The sequence below is a fragment of the Dreissena polymorpha genome, chromosome 1 (assembly GCF_020536995.1).
Source record: "Dreissena polymorpha isolate Duluth1 chromosome 1, UMN_Dpol_1.0, whole genome shotgun sequence".
Taxonomy (NCBI): domain Eukaryota; kingdom Metazoa; phylum Mollusca; class Bivalvia; order Myida; family Dreissenidae; genus Dreissena; species Dreissena polymorpha.
The window spans coordinates 116,958,236-116,964,235 of NC_068355.1; positions in this window are offsets into that span (position 1 = coordinate 116,958,236).

Consider the following 6,000-nt stretch of genomic DNA (forward strand, 5'->3'; position numbering starts at 1 on the left):
GGGAATAATCGATAAGTTCCGAGTAAAACCAACAAGCACATTTACTCCAAACGCGGGGAGGGACCCAAGCCTCGACCTTTATGTTGAACTGGTAAAGAATGATATCATCTCAAATTTGAAGAAGACTGTCAAATTAAATCTAGACAAGAATGAAAACAAAGCATTTCATGAACTGTTACATAATGATTCAATTATCATCAGACCGGCGGACAAGGGATCTGGCATAGTAATACTAGATAAACAAGTTTACATAGAGTCACTGAAACACGAAATGAGTGAAGACGAGGCATACAGATATACTGAAGGCGATGCAAGTAAACAAAGAATGAAGAATGTGAAGTCGCTCGTTAATAGACTTCTACGACAAGGCAGTATATCTGGTGATATGAAACAGTATTTGATACCAAGGTACCCACAAGCGGGTAAACTCAAAGGAAATCCGAAGATACATAAAGCAGACGCACCTTTACGCACAATAGTGAGCGGGATAAATACAGCTACTGAGAAATTAGCCGAATTAGCTGAACATGAATTAAATGAATATGTGGAGTCCTCGCCGAGTTACATTAGAGACACTACGGACTTTATTCAGAAACTAAAAGAAGTCAAAGAACCACTGCCGGAAGACAATTGTTTACTATTTTGTTTTGACGTCAGGAAACTGTATCCATCCATACCCAAAAGAGAAGGGTTAGAAGCTTGCAGGGAAGCATTGAACGCGCGCTCCAACCCACTAGTCACTTCAACTGATGATATGATTGACGTAATCACGACAGTTTTGGAAAACAACAATTTCAGTCTAAATGAAAGCAACTACGTACAGACAGATGGAGTGGCGATCGGCTCAAAACTGGGAAAAAAATGTGCGTGTAGCTATATGCGGAAGTGGGACGAAAAACTCATGACAGCTTATAAAGTACCGGCATTTTATAAGAGGTTTATAGATGATGGTTTTGGGATATGGATAGGTACCGCGCCTGAACTTGAGGCTTATAATATACATGCCAATTCCATACACGAAAATATTCAAGTCGACCTTCGATATAGTCCGCATAGTATCGTTTTCCTAGATACAACCGTACGGATGCGAAATGGTCATATCTACACAGATCTATATGTAAAGCCCACGGACAAACAGCTCTACATACGTAAAGACTCATGCCACCCCCCCTAACAATAAAAGATCTTTAGCATATGGACTTGGATTGCGAATACGAAGAATATGTGAACAGGAAGATGATTACAACAAACATAGAAATGACCTAAAATTGCTATTAAAATTGCAATTAAGAAGACGCGGGTACAGCGGGAAATTCGTAGAAGGCCAGTTACAGAAGGTAGATGCACTGTCGCGCACATATTTACTTGAAAAATAAAAAAACAAACGCAAAACGACAGAGTTCCTCTTGTAGTCACGTTTTCCAGTCTTCTTCCCAACGTACACAGCATTGTACACACACATTTAAACGTGCTATATAGATCGGTCAGGATGCGCGAGATTTTCAGTAAACCGCCTTCAGTAGCATACCGTAGGGACAGAAACCTCTGTGATACCCTGGTACACAACAAAACAAGCAAGGCTACCTTCATCACACACATATGTGAGGCAAACTGCACGTGCTGTAACAAACTAACAAGTGACATTGAAGACACAGACGGCAAAATTACTTACGGCACGTGCAAAAATGTTACTTGTCGCACGAGAAACGTGATATACGGTATAGGATGCAACAGGTGCGATTGTGTTGTTTATGTGGGGAGACGGAGAGGCAAATCCGAGAACGGATGAGTGAACACATACGAGACGTCCACCTGCATAAAGAAAAAACAATTACTACCCACTTTGATTCGAGCCACTGCGATGACAATGAGTACTTCTCGGTCCTATGACGCTAAATATCGCTGGACGCCAAGAACGTGTAATTAGAGAAGCTTTGTGGATAAAGAGACTAAAAACTATGAAACCTTTCGGATGTAATGTAAAAGACAGTGTGTTTCAGTCGGCAACATTAATAGACAGCATATAATGCTTATAATAAATAATAATATTTATTTTAATTTTATAAACATTATATATATTATGTATATGTATGTTGTGAACATGTATATGTGTGTATGTATATATGTATGTGTATATATGTATGTATGTATGTGTATATGTACGTGTGCATATATATATGTATGTGTTTATGTATATATGTGTATATGTCTGTGTATGTGTGTATGTATGTATGTGTATGTATATATATATATTATATATATATATACCAATACATAGTGCCAGTTACGCGGTCTCTGTAGTTTTCAGACTGTACTTACGAGGTCAATATAAAAAACGGGGTCTATATACAACCCCGCAATCTAGGCTCCTTTAATTACTATGAGGGGGGTGTAGGGGAGGTAATGCAATCAAATCTCACAATAAGGTCTTAAATCGAAAACCACAATCAGGTCTGAAATTGAAATTGTATATACCTCGCAAATAAGTTCGCTATATATTTCCTTGTATAAGACGTTAAATAAATGACGTATTTATATACAATACTAATAGTAGGTACCCCTATATACCTTAATTCGTGTTTATATCGGATAAAAAAGGGTATGGAGATACATGTATTTAAAGTGGGAACCCCATAACCTATTTCTAAATCAGAGACCCCGTAACTGGCCATATGTGTGAATATATATATATATATATATATATATATAAATATATATATATATATATATATATATATACCAATACATAGTGCCAGTTACGCGGTCTCTGTAGTTTTCAGACTGTACTTACGAGGTCAATAAAAAAAACGGGGTCTATATACAACCCCGCAATCTAGGCTCCTTTAATTACTATGAGGGGGGTGTAGGGGAGGTAATGCAATCAAATGTCACAATAAGGTCTTAAATCGAAAACCACAATCACGTCTGAAATTGAAATTGTATATACCTCGCAAATAAGTTCGCTATATATATTCCTTGTATAAGACGTTAAATAAATGGCGTGTTCATAAATAACAATATATAAGGTACCCTTATATACCTTAATTCGTGTTAATATCGGATAAAAAAGGGTATGGAGATACACGTGTTTAAAGTGGGAACCCCATGACCTATGTCTAAATCAGAGACCCCGTAACTGGTCATATGTGTGAATATATATATATATATATATATATATGTATATATATACACATATACACACACACATACATACATACATATATATATATATGTATACACATATAGCTTAACTGTATTTCTAGTACTACTGGCCAAGCCTCACGGACTGCCAAAAACTACATCTCGCCATGTTTACTACACAAGCCAGTATTCACCAGCACATTAGTATACTTAAACTAAATATTAAATAATTTGCTATAAACTGTTGGTTCTTTGAAGTTTGAAAACAAAATGCGTCGTATTGTAATAAAATACTTCATAGTAAACGCCTTACATTTCGTTTTTCCGCCTCAGTTCATTTTTAAGTCTCCAATTTAACAATGTGCTGGTGAAAACGGATTTGGATTGTTAATACGCAGAACAGTATTTTTTTACATTATTTCAGTAACGAAAACAATAATGAGTTACACGTCGCTGCATAGCAACCATTTGATATCGTAAATAAAAGTGGTAACGGTGAAGACTTGTTTCAATTAACATATAATATTTACCAAACGTTATCCATTAAATAAACTATTTTTGCGATACAGTTCAGCAATATGAATGAGCAAACTTATATAACGGGGTGTGAAGATCTTAACATAATAAATTACTGAAAATAATCGAACTTATCAAAGTCATAAATGATAAGCTAGAAAATAACAAAATATGAAAATGCTTCTCTGATTCTTTCATAAAATATACAGCTGTAATTACAGCTTGATACAATAACCCGTGACCGTCACTGTGAAAAGAATTCCCTACTTAGGGTAACAAAGCATAACATAACTGCGAAAAAATCAACAACTTCGGTAAATCCCTACTTAGGGCAACAAAACATAACATAAATACAAAAAAAAAAATCAAAAACTTCGGTAACTCCCTACTTAGGGTAACAAAACAAAACATAAATACAAAAAACCCAACAACTTCGGTAAATCCCTACTGAGGGTAACAGAACATAACATAAATGCAAAAAATCTACAACTTCGGTAAATCCCTACTATGGGTAAAAAAACATAACATAAATACAAAAAATTAAAACAACTTCGGTAAATCCCTACTTAGGGTAACAAAACATAACATAAATACAAAAAATCAACAACTTCGGTAAATCCCTACTTAGGGTAACAAAACATAACATAAATACAAAAAATCAACAACTTCGGTAAATCCCTACTTAGGGTAACAAAACATAACATAAATACAAAAAATCAACAACTTCGGTAAATCCCTACTTAGGGTAACAAAACATAACATAAATACAAAAAATCAACAACTTCGGAAAATCCCTTCTTTGGGCAACAAAGCATAACATTAATATAAAAATCAATAACTTCGGTAAATCCCTACTTAGGGTAACAAAACATAACATAAATACAAAAAATCAACAACTTCGGTAAATCCCTTCTTTGGGCAACAAAACATAACATTAATATAAAAATCAATAACTTCGGTAAATCCCTACTTAGGGTAACAAAACATAACATAAATACAAAAATCAACAACTTCGGAAAATCCCTTCTTTGGGCAACAAAACATAACATTAATATAAAAATCAATAACTTCGGTAAATCCCTACTTAGGGTAACAAAACATAACATAAATACAAAAAATCAACAACTTCGGTAAACCCCATCTTAGGACAACTAAACATTACATAAATACAAAAAAACAACAACTTCGATAAATCCCTTCTTAGGGCAACAAAACATAACATAAATACAAAAATCAACAACTTCGGTTAATCCCTACTAAGGGTAACAAAACATAACATAAATACAAAAAATCAACAACTTTGGTAAATCGCTACTATTGAAAAGTTAATTCTTTTGCACATTTTTCAAGTTCCGAATAAGTGAGTATTTCCTCTCGAAATTTTTGCCGCAAATCTGGCAAATGCAAATGCTGCCCAAGTGTTTAACTCTGATGTGCATATTTAGGGCCCGTTTCGATCTATACATTTTTTGACAAACATCACATGTATGCGTTTTCTTTTTATCCGCACCGCAATTCTGCGCGTGGCGTTTTAGGTTTTGGAATAGCCGAATTCTGCATGGCAAAGTTCACAGGTAAGTTTCTCCGCGCCGTGATACTGACGACAATGGTCAGCCAAATCCCTCTTCGATGAAAAGCGTTTCACACATTCTTTGCACGCTTGACGCTTTTGTATACCCGCGTGAACATATCGCTGGTGTACTTTTAAGTTGTACACGGAACTAAACCGCCGGTTGCATACCAAACACATAGTTCGTCTTATAGCCGTTTGATGTACATTTTTGACGTGGAAATTCAGCCTGCTGTTTGTTGTGTATGACTTGTTACACGATTTGCATTCATATCTCTTGTTAGTTCCTTTATTTATGTCCGTGCTGAAATGAAAAACAAAAAGCGTCATTATTTTGTGATAATCAATCGAGCTCTAAACAACGTCGGTGTAATAGAAAAACATTTATTTGATAATGTAATTCTTATTTACAGAAGTTAATTTTTCGTTATAATTTGATAATTTTCATTCAAAATGATGTTTAACTAATTAATATCACAGCCACACGCTAACCACTTGCGGTTTCAAATACGTTTACTTCCCGAAAACAACGTGCTTTTACATTCTCGATGAAGTTCAACTTACTTACATAATTCCTCAGAACTCTTCTTTATTTATAGAATATACTTTGTTAATACAACATGTGTTAAAGAAATAACATTTATGTCTTGTCATTTATGACATTGAAGCGTCTATATGTTATATAATTTACCTTAACAATGTTAATTCCAATAAAAGTCAGGAAAAGAACAGTTTGGAAAACTTACGCAGTTTGATTCCTTATATAACTGGGC